This window comes from Triticum dicoccoides, chromosome 3B (genome assembly GCF_002162155.2).
Source record: "Triticum dicoccoides isolate Atlit2015 ecotype Zavitan chromosome 3B, WEW_v2.0, whole genome shotgun sequence".
NCBI lineage: Eukaryota > Viridiplantae > Streptophyta > Magnoliopsida > Poales > Poaceae > Triticum > Triticum dicoccoides.
Window position 1 is genome coordinate 16373706 of NC_041385.1, and position 18060 is coordinate 16391765.

Here is an 18060-nt window from a genome sequence, read left to right on the forward strand (position 1 = left end):
AATATTAGTTAGAAGTAGCATCTTAATGAGATATTCGTTGCTACTTCTAAAGTTAAATTGTGATTAGTTAGACAGAGTAGGTGGATTAAGAAGTAATCGAGGCAACAAGCAAGAACCAGATACAAAACTAACATGGATGAACAATTGGAACGACGTCGGGGTGGAAGATCACAGTGAAGATGAGACCAGGTTCTGCTATTTCCATCAACATTCGTGCGCCAACTTTCAGTCCGTAATACTTGAGAAAGTTTATCCAAGTTCGTCCATAAAAAAAGCAACGATCTTCTTGGTTCATGAACCCAACTCGGAACTTATATCCATGGCTTGTCTTCACTGTGACAATTAAACTAGTGTATTCAGTTATGGCAAGGCCGAGCATCTTGAGTACATGTGTTCTGGCAGAGCAAATAATGCACTGCAGGAAAAATAATATGAGAACACAATGTATTCCCTACCCAAATCTAGAAATAACTTCCTCCTTCACGTCAGTGTTGACCATCGTACTAGTAGTACCATTTATCCAAATATAGCAATCCAAATTTCCAAATTAGTCGACAACATGTTCAAAAAAAACCACCCTCCCGGATAGAAAAGAGGATTCTCGGAACATACTATGCGTGTTTTAAAATCCTGTGTTAGGATGAGAAGGAACAAGTGTGGCGTCTCGCCGAGGGCGTAGAAACCTATAGGGTCCTCGCACTTTGGGCACTACAAATGAAACACACTAGATTCAGTAGGAAGAAAAATGCATCAACGGCGGGGGCTGCCATCCTAGGATTACCTACGACCAAGGGACTTGGATTTATCGGGGATGGCTGAAGAATCCGTACCTGGTTCTCCATGAGAAAACCCTATGCAATCACCGAGAGGGGGTTTTCTCTAAACAAGCAAACGAGGGAGAAGGGGATTCAGGCCCAGTGAAATATTGCCGCTTCGTCCATCCAGCTTACTGCTAAAGCTGGAAAGGGGAGGGGTTGTGATTTGACGGCTCATTGGGCATTACCGCGGCACTATGATCGGGGTGTGTCTACCGTGCAGTTGTGCACTCTAATTTGTGCATATGGCACGTGGACCTCGTTGCCGGTTGCCCCACACATCAGCGAAAGGAAGTAGAAAGACAGGAGTAACTAGTTACACATAAATATATTTTTGACAGAGAGATACTCCCTCTGTAAAGAAATATACAAATCTTTTATATCACAACTTTATACATAAGAAAAATCAAGGGGAATATATATAACATATATAATTATAAAAAACAGAGTTGTGTTTAACATAGTATAGACGAGTTGGTGATGATGGTGTGCCTGCCATCCTGCAATATAGGCCGCCGATTTATATCTGACGGATAGGAAGGAAACTATGGCAATTTTGCAAAAAGGTACCCACACACCTCTTCACGTTTGCAAATAAGGCCTTCCCTCATTCATCCTTTTATCTCACAAGATAAAATACTCATACGAATGCATCTTGATGTTACGTGCAATGCACGGGCATTATGGGGGTTCAGCTTTTTTTATGGGGGTTCAGCTAAGAATATGATACTCAGACAGGCTCACGGTTCTGGACTCTGGGCCGCAGGCCCACCCTACATGTTTGGGGGGCCATGTGGTCTACCTCAGCGCTTTTCATATTGCAAGCGATCGGTACGGCGCTGGTTTTAGATGTTGTCGCAAGGCGAATACACAAAATTGAATAAAGCATGGCAGCTGTTGGAAAGAAATCGAACGACAGTTCCTAACCAGCAACGAGGGTTGCAATTCTATCAACGATATACCATGTGATAAATAATACTGTCGTACTACTTATAGACACATGACACTTGTTTCACCATGCCAGATTATTACATCAAAATCTCTCGGAGGATAGATCAGTTTGGCAGTTGGGTGCTGCTACTGAAGAATTTCAAAGTTGATTTGGACCAGATCTCCTTGCCGAGAAAGTTCGATTTTGACATCATCCCCTACCGCAAGATATGATTTAGATTTGAACCTTGACCATCCTTTAGCATCAATCATCATGTGACCATCCTTTGTACTTACGGTATATTGAGCAGGTTCATTCACACCAAGGTTGCGCATGGTAAGAGAAACTCGGCCGCGATCGCCTGGATTGTTGAACGACTCCCTCCTTGCTCTAGGAATTCTCTGTTTGCAAACAAGAAGACATACCCAAACAGTTAGATCAACACGGTGAATCATGTGAAACAACATGGAAAGAAAAAAGAATGAAGCACTTGGGCGGCCAATGCTTACCAAGAAGGTGGACATGTCGGTTTTTGTAAGGACTTTGGTATATGAAGTGCGAACTGCAGCCCAGTCTGTTGCCGACGCAACTGCTCATTCGGTTGCCGCTGCACGGGATGGAGCAGATGCAAGTGCAAGTGTTGGTGCAGGTGCCGAAGCCACTGCTGCTGCCGGAGATGGTGCTCCTTGTAGAGCTGGTGCCGGTGTCGGAGCAGGTGTCGATGACCGATCCTCCGATAGATCAGACTGATTCACTGATGCGGTCGGTGCCCAACCCTCAGCTGGATCAGACTGAGCTGCTGCCGCTGTCAGTGCTAGAGCAACTACCGGTGCTTGATCCGTTGCTGAAGGTGGTATCAATGTTCGAGACAACGACGATCGTGCCTGGTCTGCTATGATCAGCTTTCTAACTTGACTAGGATCCGTGACCATGATCCAGTTTTTTTCTTCATTTCTTTTAAAAGAGAGAAGGACTAATTGTGGCGTTTTTGTTAAACCAAACTGCAGTTCATCATAGGGATTCAGCTTGTACTCAGACAACAGACTGATCCAGTTTTTTCCTGTAATATAAGTGATGGACAGTGCCTTCGTTACTGACATGACATAGGAAGTGAAACCTGCAAAAATAGCCATCGTAGAGCAAACCAAACGGTTTATTCTATGATGAATGTCACATGGCAAAACCTGCATCATAAAATTGGAGGAAAAGAAAGAAAACATGACATTAAATAAATAAGATTTAGACAGTAAATCAATAAAATTTACTTGATGTGACACGAGTGAATCCTTACCAGGAAATCACTATGTTGAAGTACTAAACAGAAGATTGATCGTCCAACTACACGTGGCATGCAGGGGCCCCGCCTACTCCCACAAACAGGATAGTCCAAAGGTCGTGACAAATTGTATGTACCGAACATCCATGGGACTGGAAATCATGGTGGGTGCGATAAACCCTGCAATGCATACAGATATTGGAGTGTAACCATAATTGATAAACCGTCCTCACAAAAAGATGATCTGGATACTTCAAAATATACAGACTGAATTGAGTGGACAGACATTAACAGAGACCATTCTCAGGACTGACCACACACCAAAAGCGGCAGTACTAATAAAAAATACAGGGTTCACAAACACAAATCAAGTACTGAACAATAGTACTTACTACACACAAGCAAAGTTGCACTAATTAAACTCTGTAGACTATTTCTTGCCACCGACTTCTGGGATGAACCCCACATAACTGACTAGGCCATGGACTTCGTGAGAGATGTCTACATGCACCATCACCATGTCATCAACCTTGGAGAACCTAACAGAGTGGTCTTTCCACTCATAAACATGATGATGAAGACAGGCCGCATCAGATTTGTTGGGAAGCTTTACAAGAACCACACCCTTCGTAATTGAAGGCACTGCCAGGAAATTGTTGTGGTCAAGTACAGCCTCGAGAACACGCCTGACAACAATGCTACCGGTAGCACTAGTTCAGGACACATGGAGACAAGGACACAGCAGCTGGATAGTTTAGCAGTAGAACTCATCCCCAGGTCTTCCAGTTCACATGGCATGACTTTGAGAACTTCATCTCCACCACGGACCTGGTTCTAATTCAAACAGAAACCATATTTTATTACTACCTCCGTTCAGAAATATAAGATGATTTTCGATATTATACTCCATATATTACTACATATACGCACAGAAATGAGTGAACAAAGACACTAGAACATGTCTTCAAAGGCATGAGAGCAGAGGGATTACTTGCAATATCCATAACACAAGTTACTGAGGCAAATATACCCTCTTCAAAGGTAGCATTGATGTTCATAAAGTACTCCCTCCGTCCCAAAATTCTTGTCTTAGATTTGTCTAGATACGGATGTATCAAGTCACATTTTAGTATTAGATACATCTGTATCTAGACAAATCTAAGACAAGAAATTTGGGATAGAGGGAGTAGTTGAAAGTAATCTATAAGAAATCAGTGTCAACCTCTCGCATGTTTTGGTCAAAAGAGGAATTTAGAACCGTCATTTGGCACACTAAAATCACATGCAAGATCACCCAGAAAGTTGTACTACCAGTACTAGTACTGCGTGTTAGATGAAAAAACATGATCAAGATCAAGAAAAAGATTGTCAACAAGAGACATTACCAGAACTTGCTTAATGAGGGATCCAGGAGAGGGGGGTTTGGACAGGGCGATGGCTTTGAGCTTGTCTGCGGTAGTATTGGCAGGGTGCTTGCGCTTCTTCGTACCATGAGCCTCGACGGTTTTGGCCAGAGCCATAGACATCACGTCGGCCGGTGCTCCAGCGTCCATCCAAGAGAGGAAGCAGAGAGATAAGAGTGAAAGGAGGAACGAGATGAGGGAGAAGCGAAGCGAGAGGGGGTTTTCTTGAAGAGAGGAAGCTGAGAGAGAAGAGTGAAATGATGGTTGCTTCATCTGTCCAACTTACTGCTGGAAAGGAGGGGATTTCGTGATTTGACGGCTCATTGGGCATTACTGCGGTGCTTCGATCGGGGTAGTCTACCATCACTCTACTATGGAGTAATTTAGTGCATGGCTGGTGGACCTAGGTGCTGGTTGTCCCACACGTCGGCGAAAGTGAGTAATTTAATGCATGGCTGGAGGAGGATCCGCACGATAGAGCGTGTCCACTATTTTTCTGAAGAAGAAAATGATTACAGCAAGCGTTTTCACTCTTATGATGGAGGAGGGCAAAACATGGCAGCCACTTGAACATACACAGTGCTCCTACTACTAGGCATGTGCAGTGGTTCATACGTCAGTACTACACAATCTTGTTGCTAGTGTAGTATGATATGACGATAACAAATGATGTTGTGCGCATGTCAACTACTCCTATATGTACTGCTTTTTTGACTGTCCGATCAAGAATGAACAGTGAGATCAATGTTAACAGAACTAGGTCTACAACGCACAGAGAGTACGGTGCTACAGTACTCCATGAAACATGAACCATATGAAGCATGAATAGCGTTAGGTAGGGTGTATGAATGGTGCATGGGATGGGAGCAAAACTTTGCTTCTCGACCCACTTTTGGGTGTTTGGCAGAGTGCATGAAGGGTGCATGAGTCCACACTAGTAGGTTAACAAAAATACACGAAGAGGAAACAACTATATTGAGATGAGAATGCAACCAAACACACCCACACACTTTGTGCTACAGTGACTGATCTGCACCATCTGAGTTTGATCCAACGGTCATGTTGCGCCGAGACATGGACATGCCCATGCAGAGGGCGCCTAAACACCACCGAAGTCCCTCTACTTTTCGAGGCGCACGACGTTGGTGATGCAGGGTGCAACTGCCCGCAGAGCCCGCTCCCGGTCGACAGGAGCTAGCTCGTTAAAGACGGCGTCCAATGGCACAAATGGATTCCGGTGACGGAGCCCTGAAAGCATTCGCCCGGCAACAGCGATGGCAGCACGCAACCCCTCCTTGTCCAGCTCATCAACCACCATCGCACGGAGACGGCTCAGCTCCTCGGAGATATAGGTGAAGAAGGAGACCAGGTCAGGAAGCCGCAACTCATTGAAGTCGACCGGGTGGTCGAACGGGTTTAGCCCGACTGCAGGCATCATCGCACTAGCACGACGGTAGGCATCGCGCAGCCGCAACACGTGCGTGGAAACTTGGTTCACCAAGTGGCTGAGGCAATCCTGGACCTCGTCACGATCGGCCCGCTCGCGCTCCAGCCGGCTCCCCTGAGGGCCTATCGTATCTCCTGCTTTCTGCAGCAACACCGCCGACGCCTCGAGCTTCTTTGTGGTGGATGCCTACCGCTTTTGAAGCTCCATAAACTCCCGTACATAATGGAGGAGCATGGCACTCCTCTCCTCCTTGAGCTCACGGAGCTCCACATCCTTGGCCCTGAGCTCTGCATCCTTGGCATGGAGCTCCTGTGTCAGGCGCCTCACCTCGGACTCCGTGATCTGCTACACCGCCATGGCACCAGGTAGAAGCAATGGGGAGAGGAAGCAAACGGGGCGAAATGGCTGAAAGGCAATGCAATCTATGGGAAGGCAGAGGGAGCCAGCCGAGGAGCGGGGAATCTTTTGGTTTTCACCACGGTAAAACACCAGTCGACGACTTCTCACATCAGGGAGCAGTGGGTTTTACAGGCAGAGTCATCGTGACTAATTGCTGCCGTGCCTGCTCCCATCAATCAAAAAATTAAAAATCCTGCCGCGCCTGCTCCCGTCAATCAAAAAATTAAAAATCCTGCCACACCCAAACACCAGAGCAACACCGCGGTGGATATTTAAAATTTAGCTGCCGGCAAGTAGATAAAAAAGGGGTGAAAAAACAAATGTGGCGGCGGCCTAGCTAATCGGTCGAACTAGCCGAACTAGCTAACCACCGTGCTTCACTGATGTACTCAGCGGGAAAGGTGGTCTTTCGTGATTTGACAACTCATTTACTCGCTTTGGCACTATGACCGAGGAGGACCCAGAAAACGCGCGGTAGGGCGTCCCACATCAGGAAGAATATATGCGTGCACCACCCGGGAGGACCCCAAAACCGCGCGGTAGGGTGTGCCCCGTCTTAGCACGGAGGAAAAATGTGTGTGTCAAAATATACTGTATCAGACGTTGTACCTATGGTTCGACCTCGGGACCCAGCCAGTCGGTCGAAAACACCCCACTCGCCACACAGCTTCATCATGCAAACGTGGCACGGAGGATAGATGTGGTTAGCTCCGTCTCGACCAGCCACAACGTCTCTTGTTCTAGGCGATTCTTCTATTTTCCAAGCTTTTTTTAGTTGTAATAACACCACGGCAAGCTAGCGCCGCTCTTCGTGTGTGCCCATGCAAAGGTTAAACGATGGAGAGAAGAGAGATTGAGATCGCAGACCTAGGACCCACCAGTAAGTGAGTCAACGGCCATGCACGTGTTGACGAGGCACTCCCTCTACTCTACTCAACATAATACTGTATAGAATCAAGTTATGGGACAAAGCCAACAACCGTTGTTGTTTCAGGCTATCGACTTACGCTTTGTAGTCCAGGTTGCCAATTCGAATCTCGTCTTTTAGATTTGTTAGTTTTAGGTCCAAATTTGATTAATGACAAGTGGGACCCCCGTGTGTTGTTCCAATATTTCAGTGCAGGATGGTTTTTTTGAACAAACACTTTGCACGGTTAGACAAGTAACGGCACGACTTACACGTAATTTGCAAGTTTAGAAACAAAAATGACAGTCGCATAGAATATCACATCCACCCCGCATCTTAGATGCTATGGTGATACGAGTTTTTACACCATTGAAAGTGAGATACAATGGCTTGGGAGTAGTCTTTGTAATTATGCGCAATTTTCAAACTCTCCAAAGGTTTTTTTGCAAATAAAACATTCAGGCCTCGTGTGTGCCGCTGCATCTTCGATCCAACGGCTCCCCGTTGCTCATATTAGGTGCTCCCCGTAACTTAATTACCCACTACAGCGATATGAGCATCTAGGTCATATGATCAGTGATCAGATGGCACATGCATAGTACTTGTACTTTCTACGCATTTCCCAAACTCTTTCAGCCGTATATTGCAAAAACATTCAAACCTTCTACTGTGGGGCGTTAGATCTCAGTGAACTCGTATCACCATAGAATCTACGATGCGGGAGCACCTCATATTCTCCCGTGCAAGAAAACATAAGGTGCTATCGCAGCTTGGATGCTACGGTGATACGAACTTCGAGGTCATCTGATATGAGATCCAATGGCATCTGAGCAGTCTTTGTGCTTGTAAGTAGTGGCCGAACTCTTTTGGGGCTTTTCTGGCAAAAAAACATTCGAACCACCGAAAAGGTGTTGGCTCACAAATCCAACAGCTCCGAAGAGCTTGTATCACCAAAGCATCTAAGGTGTGGTATCACATGATATTCTTACATACAGGGGAATATGATGTCCTCCTTCATCTTAGATGCTACGGTGATACGAGCTTCGAGGTCATTGGATATGGGATCCAAGGGCATCTGAGTAGTTTTTGTACAAATTGTGTGCAATTCTCAAACTCATCAAGGTTTCCTGTAAAAATATTAAGACACATCATGTGAGCTGCTATATCTCAGATCTACAAGCTCCAAGCAACTCGTATCGGCATATAGCATCTAAGGTATGGGGGCTGCTACGTCTCGAGCTTGCGTTGGATTTCCCCGAAGAGGAGAGGATGATGCAGCACAGTAGCGTAAGTATTTCCCTCGGTTTTTGAGAACCAAGGTATCAATCTAGTAGGAGACCACGCGCAAGTCCCTCGTACCTGCACAAAACGATAGCTACTCGCAACCAATGCTTAGGGGTTGTCAATCCCTTCACGGTCACTTACGAGGGTGAGATCTGATAGAGATAATATTTTTGGTATTTTTGGTATAAAGATGCAAAGTAAAAAGTAAAAGCAAAAGCAAGTAAATAAAGTGATGGAGATTGATATGATGAGAATAGACCCGGGGGGCATAGGTTTCACTAGTGGCTTCTCTCAAGAGCATAAGTATTCTATGGTGGGTGAACAAATTACTGTTGAGCAATTGACAGAATTGAGCATAGTTATGAGGTTATCCAGGCAATGATCATGTATAAAGGCATCACGTCCGTGACAAGTAGACCGAAACGATTTTGCATCTACTACTATTACTCCACTCATCGACCGCTATCCAGCTTGCATCTAGAGTATTAAGTTAAAAACAGAGTAATGCCTTAAGCAAGATGACATGATGTAGAGGAATAAATTCATGCAATATGATAAATACCCCATCTTGTTATCCTCGATGGCAACAATACAATACGTGCCTTGCAACCCTTTCTGTCACTGGGTAAGGTCACCGCAAGATTGAACCCAAAGCTAAGCACTTCTCCCATTGCAAGAACTACCAATCTAGTTGGCCAAACCAAACGGATAATTTGAAGAGACTTGCAAAGATAACTCAATCATACATAAAAGAATTCAGAGAAGAATCAAATATTTTCCATAGATAAGCTGGATCATAAACCCACAATTCATCGGTCTCAACAAACACACTGCAAAAAGAAGATTACATTGAATAGATCTCCACGAGAGAGGGGGAGAACATTGTATTGAGATCCAAAAAGAGAGAAGAAGCCATCTAGCTACTAACTATGGACCCGAAGGTCTGAAGTAAACTACTCACACCTCATCGGAGGGGCTATGGTGATGATGTAGAAGCCCTCCATGGTCGATGCCCCCTCCGGCGGAGCTCCGGAACAGGCCCCAAGATATGTCAATATGAACTTTTGTCTTGAATCTTTTTTTATTTTGGCCTTTCTCTTTTTTTATTTGGGAAATGCTCTAATAATGATGATCATCACACTTCTATTGATTACAACATGAGTATTACAACTCGAAATTAGAACAAGGTATGACTCTATATGAATGCCTTCGGCGGTGTACCGGGATGGTGCAATGAATCAAGAGTGACATGTATGAAAAATAATGCATGGTGGCTTTGCCAAAAATACGAGTCAACTACATGATCATGCAATGGCAATATGACAAAAGTAATTTATGTCATAATAATGATGAACGGAACGGTGGAAAGTTGCATGGCAATATATCTCGGAATGGCTATGGAAATGCCATAATAGGTAGGTATGGTGGCTGTTTTGAGGAAGATATAGGGAGGTTTATGTGTGATAGAGCGTATCGTATCACGGAGTTTGGATGCACCGGCGAAGTTTGCGCCAACTCTCAATGTGAGAAAGGGCAATGCACGGTACCGAAGAGGCTAGCAATGGCGGAAAGGTAAAAGTGCGTATAATCCATGGACTCAACATTAGTCAAAAGAACTCATATACTTATTGCAAAAATTTAGAAGTCATCAAAAATAAAGTACTACGCGCATGCTCCTAGGGGGATAGATTGGTAGGAAAAGACCATCGCTCGTCCCCGACCGCCATTCATAAGGATGCACAAGCCAAGTACACTTCATGCTTCAAATTTGTTACACAACTTTAACCATACGTGCATGCTACGGGATTTACCAACTTCAACACAAGTATTTCTCAAATTCACAACTACTCAACTAGCATGACTTTGATATTATTACCTCCATATCTCAAAACAATTATCAAGCATCAAACTTATCTTAGTATTCAACGCACTCAAAAGAAAGTTTCACATATCTTGAACACCAAGTATATTAACATTAAGCAAATTACCATGCTATTAATGACTCTCAAATAATCTAAGTGAAGCATGAGAGATCAAGTTTCTTTAAAACAAATCCACCACTATGCTCTAAAATATCTAAGTGAAGCACTAGAGCAAAAATTATCACGCTCAAAAAGATATAAGTGAAGCACTATGAGCAAACTATCAAGCTCAAAAGATATAAGTGAAGCACATAGAGTATTCTATCAAATTCCAAATCATGTATGGCTCTCTCAAAAGGTGTGTACAGCAAGGATGATTGTGGTAAACTAACAAGCAAAAACTCAAATAATACAAGACGCTCCAAGCAAAACACATATCATGTTGGTGAATAAAAATATAGCTCCAAGTAAATTACCGATGGAAGTGGACGAAAGAGGGGATGCCTTCCAGGGCATCCCCAAGCTTTGACTTTTTGGTGTCCTTGGATTATCTTGGGGGTGCCATGGGCATCCCCAAGATTAGGCTCTTGCCACTCCTTGTTCCATAATCCATCAAAAGAATTCACCCAAAACTTGAAAACTTCACAACACAAAACTCAATAGAAATCTCGTGAGCTCCGTTAGAGAAAGAAAACAAAAGACTACTTTAAGGTACTGTAATGAACTCATTCTTTCTTTATATTGGTGTTAAACCTACTGTATTCCAACTTCCTTATGGTTTATAAACTAATTTATTAGCCATAGATGCATTGAAATAAGCAAACCACACACGAAAAACAGAATCTGTCAAAAACAGAACAGTCTGTAGCAATCTGTAACTAACGCAAACTTCTGGAACACTAAAAATTCTACAAAACTAGGACGTACTGTACAATTTTTTTATTGATCATCAGAAAAAATAATCAATGCAAAATCACGTTCCTGTGATTTGTTGAATTTTTTCTCGTGAGCGCAAAGTTTCTGTTTTTCAGCAGAATCAAATCAACTATCATCATAGCTTATCCTATAGGTTCTACTTGGAACAAACACTAATTAAAACATAAAACCACATCTAAAAAGAATCTAGAAGTATTATTTATTCCTAAAAAGAATCAAAAACAAAAAACAAAAAATAAAATTGGGTTGCCTCCCAACAAGCGCTATCGTTTAACGCCCCTAGCTAGGCATAAAAGCAAGGATAGATCTAGGTATTGCAATCTTTGGTAGGCAATCCATAAGTGGCTCTCATGATAGATTCATATGGTAATTTTATTTTCTTTCTAGGAAAGTGTTCCATGCCTTTCTTTAAAGGGAATTGGAATCTAATATTTCCTTCCTTCATATCAATAATTGCACCAATCGTTCTAAGGAAAGGTCTACCAAGAATAATAGGACATGAAGGATTGCAATCTATATCAAGAACGATAAAATCTATGGGCACATAATTCCTATTTGCAACAATAAGAACATCATTAATTCTTCCCATAGGCTTTTTAATAGTGGAATCCGCAAGATGCAAGTTTAGGGAGCAATCATCAAAATCACGTAAATCTAGCAAATCACACAAAGTTTTGGGAATAGTAGAGACACTAGCACCCAAATCACACAAAGCATAAAACTCAAAAATTTTAATTTTAATTTTAATAGTAGGTTCCCACTCATCATGGAGTTTCCTAGGGATAGAAATTTTGAACTCAAGCTTTTCTTCATAAGATTGCATCAAAGCATCAACAATATGTTCGGTAAAGGCCTTATTTTGACTATAAGCATGAGGAGAATTTAGCACGGATTGCAACAAAGAAATACAATCAATTAAAGAGAAATTTTCATAATTAAATTCCTTGAGATCCAATATAGTGGGTTTAACAACATCTAGATTTCTATTTCTTTCAATCCCACTTTTATCAATTTCATCATTAAGATCTAAAAACTCCGAATTCTTAGAACGCCTTATAGGTAAAGGAAGATCATATTCAGTTTCATCAAGATTCATATTGTAAAACAAAGATTTAATAGGGGACGTATCAATAACTTTTAGATCTTCATCTTGATTTTCATAGGAATTAGAAGAACACGCTTTAATAAAGGCATCTTTGGAAGCACGCATCCTAGCGGTTCTTTCTTTGCACTCATTAATGGAAATTCTCATAGCTTTGAGAGAATCATTAATACCATGCTTAGGAGGAATAGATCTAAGCTTTAAAGAATCAACATCAAGAGAAATTCTATCAACGTTCCTAGCCAAATCATGAACTTTAAGTAATTTCTCTTCAAGCAAAGCATTAAAATTCTTCTGTGAATTCATAAACTCTCTAACACTACTCTCAAATTCAGAGAGCATCTTATTAAAATTTCCATAAGAGTTGTTGTAGGAATTTCCATAATTATTAGAAGGATTACTAGGATAAGGCCTAGGATTAAAATTCCCTCTATACGCGTTGTTTCCAAAACTATTCCTACCAACAAAATTCACATCCATAGATTCATTATTATTCTCAATCAAGGTAGATAAATGCATATTATTGGGATCAGAAGAAACACTCTTAGCAAATAAATTCATAAGTTCATCCATCTTTCCACTCAAAACATTGATTTCTTCTATAGCATGCACCTTTTTATTAGTAGATCTTTCAGTATGCCATTGAGAATAATTAACCATAATATTATCTAGGAGTTTAGTAGCATCTCCTAAAGTGATTTCCATAAAGGTGCCTCCCGCGGCTGAATCTAAAAGATTTCTAGAAGCAAAAGTCAATCCAGCATAATTTTTTTGAATAATCATCCATAAGTTCAAACCATGAGTAGGACAATTACGTAGCATTAATTTCATTCTCTCCCAAGCTTGTGCAACATGTTCATGATCAAGTTGCTTAAAATTCGTAATATCGTTCCTAAGAGAGATAATCTTAGCAGGAGGAAAATACTTAGAGATAAAAGCATCTTTGCACTTGTTCCAAGAATCAATACTATTTTTAGGCAAAGATGAAAACCACGCTTTAGCACGATCTATAAGCGAAAAAGGAAATAGCTTCAATTTAACGACATCATTATCGAGATCCTTTTTCTTTTGCATATCACATAAATCAACGAAGCCATTCAGATGAGTAGCGGCATCTTCGCTAGGAAGGCCGGCGAATTGATCTTTCATAACAAGATTCAACAAAGCAGTATTGATTTCACAAGATTCGGTATTGGCAAGAGGAGCAATCAGAGTGCTAAGGAAATCATTATTATTGGTATTGGTGAAGTCACACAATTTGGTGGCATCTTGAGCCATCGCGACGAACAAGCAAACTAACACACGAGCAAACAAAAGGCAAAGGGAAAAAGAGGAGGAGATTGGGAAAGAGAGGGCGAATAAAATGGCAAAGGTGAAGTGGGGGAGAGGAAAACGAGAGGCAAATGGCAAATAATGTAATGCGAGAGATAGGGATTGCGATGGGTACTTGGTATGTTGACTTTTGCGTAAGCCTCCCCGGCAACGACGCCAGAAATTCTTCTTGCTACGTCTCGAGCTTGCGTTGGATTTCCCTGAAGAGGAGAGGATGATGCAGCACAGTAGTGTAAGCATTTCCCTTAGTTTTTGAGAACCAAGGTATCAATCCAGTAGGAGACCACGCGCAAGTCCCTCGTACATGCACAAAACGATAGCTACTCGCAACCAACGCTTAGGGGTTGTCAATCCCTTCACGGTCACTTACGAGGGTGAGATCTGATAGAGATAATATTTTTGGTATTTTTGGTATAAAGATGCAAAGTAAAAAGTAAAAGCAAAAGCAAGTAAATAAAGTGATGGAGATTGATATGATGAGAATAGACCCGGGGGCCATAGGTTTCACTAGTGGCTTCTCTCAAGAGCATAAGTATTCTACGGTGGGTGAACAAATTACTGTTGAGAAATTGACAGAATTGAGCATAGTTATGAGGTTATCTACGCAATTATCATGTATATAGGCATCACGTCCGTGACAAGTAGACTGAAACGATTCTGCATCTACTACTATTACTCCACTCATCGACCGCTATCCAGCATGCATCTAGAGTATTAAGTTAAAAACAGAGTAACGCCTTAAGCAAGATGACATGATGTAGAGGAATAAATTCATGCAATATGATAAATACCCCATCTTGTTATCCTCGATGGCAACAATACAATACGTGCCTTGCAACCCTTTCTGTCACTGGGTAAGGTCACCGCAAGATTGAACACAAAGCTAAGCACTTCCCCCGTTTCAAGAACTACATATCTAGTTGGCCAAACCAAGCGGATAATTCGAAGAGACTTGCAAAGATAACTCAATCATACATAAAAGAATTCAGAGAAGAATCAAATATTTTCCATAGATAAGCTGGATCATAAACCCACAATTCATCGGTCTCAACAAACACACTGCAAAAAGAACATTACATCGAATAGATCTCCACGAGAGAGGGGGAGAACATTGTATTGAGATCCAAAAAGAGAGAAGAAGCCATCTAGCTACTAACTATGGACCCGAAGGTCTGAAGTAAACTACTCACATTTCATCGGAGGGGCTATGGTGATGATGTAGAAGCCCTCCATGGTAGATGCCCCCTATGGCGGAGCTCCGGAATAGGCCCCAAGATGGGATCTCGCGGATACAGAAAGTTGCGGCGGTGGAATTAGGTTTTTGGCTCCGTCCCCGATCTGTTGGGGGTACGTAGGTATATATAGGAGGAAGGAGTACGTCAGTGGAGCGTCAGGGGGCCCACGAGGCAGGAGGCGCGCCCCCCACCCTCGTGACCGCCTCTGGCACTTCTTGGAGTAGGGTCCAAGTCTCCTGGATCACGTTCGGTGAGAAGATCACATTTCCGAAGGTTTCATTCCGTTTGGACTCCGTTTGATATTCCATTTCTTCGAAACACTGAAATAGGCAAAAAAAATCAATTCTGGGCTGGGCCTCCGGTTAATAGGTTAGTCCCAAAAATAATATAAAAGTGGAAAATAAAGCCCATTATAGTCCAAAACAATAGATAAAGTAGCATGGAGCAATAAAAAATTATAGATACGTTGGAGACGTATTAGGGGCACATGATATTCTCCCGGGGAGGAGGGGTGGGGGTGCACAACCAATCGGTGGTTGGGAGGGTGGGGACAAATATAATCTAAGCTCCACAATTTTATCTAAGGTCGAGGGGTTGACCCCCGGCAATCATAGCTCCGCCTAAACACAACATTTGCATGTACCATAGTACTAGACTTAATATTCATGTTTCAGTTTCATGTTCATTTTAAATATTGAATTGAGGACCATGCATGTCTTACATTTTACTCCCTTCGTTCCTAAATATTTGTCTTTTTAGAGATTTCAAATGGACTGGCACATAGGGATGTATATAGACATATTTTAGAGTCTAGATTCACTCATTTTGCTCCATATGTAGTCACTTGTTGAACTCTCTAAAAGACTAATATTTAGGAGTAGAAGGAGTATTTTTGAATTCGTGCCATACATGCATGGTTTGGAAAAATAGATGCACTATACTTATTGGATTGTTATTGTGTTCGTCCGTGTGTGTCTCTTTGTGTGTATGTGTGTGTGTGTGTGGTCATATGCTTGATACATACAAAGTTTTCTCACCTCCATATTGTTCATCTTTTAAATTTGAATTTGCATTGGAAAACTTACTAGGGTTACCATGAAATGTGAAATCCACGTTGAGATCACTATATCACAAACTCACTCTAATTCCACAACTCGTCATAAATCAATTACCACGTTGAGATTAGTATTTGCAAGGAAAATACGGGCATTGTAATACACATAGATTCATTCGGCAATTTAAAAGGTTCCTTTCGTATTCTCGAATTGTAGGACCCAACAGCATACCAGCCATACCTTGGCTCATGTTGATCCTAAAAAAATAAAAAAATAAAAAAATAAAAAAAATGTGCTCGTGTCCTACGGTGGCGTGCGTGGTACGCACATTAGGCAACCCCAACCAATCGAGCCTCAGCGTTTCAAGTCGAAATATCTGGCGGCCAGAATTCCAGCCCTAGGAAATTCCCCTCATGTCCCCGGTCCATAATGACTACCGATGAACAACGGAGGGATGCTTTAGTAACTAGACAACGTTACCTACCGTGTCGAGCACGGTTCAATTCCCTCGGTCGTCGCTCGTCAAGGTCACCCATCAACTGCATTGCCTAGTACTACTACTACACCAGGATGAGCACATAATTGAACCCGTTTGTTCGTGCCTAGTACTTGAGTTAATATATCAGGCAATGCACTGGTACGGAGGGATTATCCTTTTACTCTGCATATATAACTTGTCTGAAGTCTAACTAAGCAAAATGTTTGACCAAATCCTTTCTTAAGAAATACAATAGGACAGATGTACGACTTGAAAATTTATTGCATGATGCAGGTTATGATATTGTTTCGAATCCTGGATCTTAAATTTCAGAAAATCCAAAAGTGAGCATAAATTCTTGAAACTGAGCATGGTCACGTGATATGGCACAAATATTACTTTGTAAGTTTTTCTTCAATTGGAGACAAGCTGCTTATGACAAGTTGCACAAATGAAGAGCCAAGGTATTTTGGAACAAAGACCTGTCACGTTAAGGCGAACGCTTTGACTATTGAAACCGTGGGCGTTTACGTGCCGCCACGAGTCCCCGCTTCTCATCGACAGGTGCCGTCCGAGCAAGTGTGTGAGTCGACGAGAGGCGTGTGAGCAGACCGCTACATCGGCTGACAGGGAGGCGTGCAAGCAGACCGCTGTGCAGGCTCACCGGGACCGCCACCCACCTTCGTCCCAACTGCTCCCACTTTTAATGTCGCCGGCGCCGCAATTTAAAATCAACCCCGCACTACCTGGTATCACTACAACCTTCTCTCTTCCTCTCCGATTCTCCTGTCGTCTACCTCCAACTAGCCTGACCTAAACATACGCCATGCCGCATCACGATACTCTGTCCTTAGTCTTCTAGTTTCCTGAGGAAGACACCCAGCCGGAATCTCAAGAACATAAGGCGCTTTGGGACGAGCTTGAACTGGCCTTGCGGGAAGACACCGTGCCTGTCCCCGCCCCGGTTCTGGCTCCCGTCGCCCCGACTGTGCCAGCACCCATCCCCGTGGCATTGATGGGCTGGGAGCCGCACATTGTCACCGAGCTTGACCCCAGGGGGTTCCACGAGGTCCCCGCCGACTTTCACGCGCCCGTGCACCTGCCAGCGCATGCGCCTGCGCATGCACTGACGCGCACACCCGTGCCGGTGCCCGTGAACCTGCCAGCGCATGCGCCTGCGCGTGCACTGACGTGTGCGCCCGTGCCGGTGCCCGTGCACACGAATGTCTTCGTCGTGTCGTTGATAGTGCATGTCCCCGCACGGGTGCCAGTGCCCCCCTCAGCGGCATGGATGGTCGCCGTCGACCGCTTCCTTGCACCAACGCCAGTCGCCTCCTCCCGCCAGTTGACTCGCTCCGAATCCAGAACATTTTGGCCTTCCTTGAAGCTAGGCCAACGTCCAGGAGTACGCGAACAACGGCGCAAGACGCCACCCTCGCCGTCGGTCAGTGGCCTGACGACACACAGAGCACGGCAGAGGAGCTGCTTCCCACCACAAGACGCCCCCGCCGCCGCCGCGTAATCTAAATTTGCCATGAAAAACGTTCGGATTGCCATGCTTAAAATCCGAACGTTTATCATTTCCGTGTATTTTATAT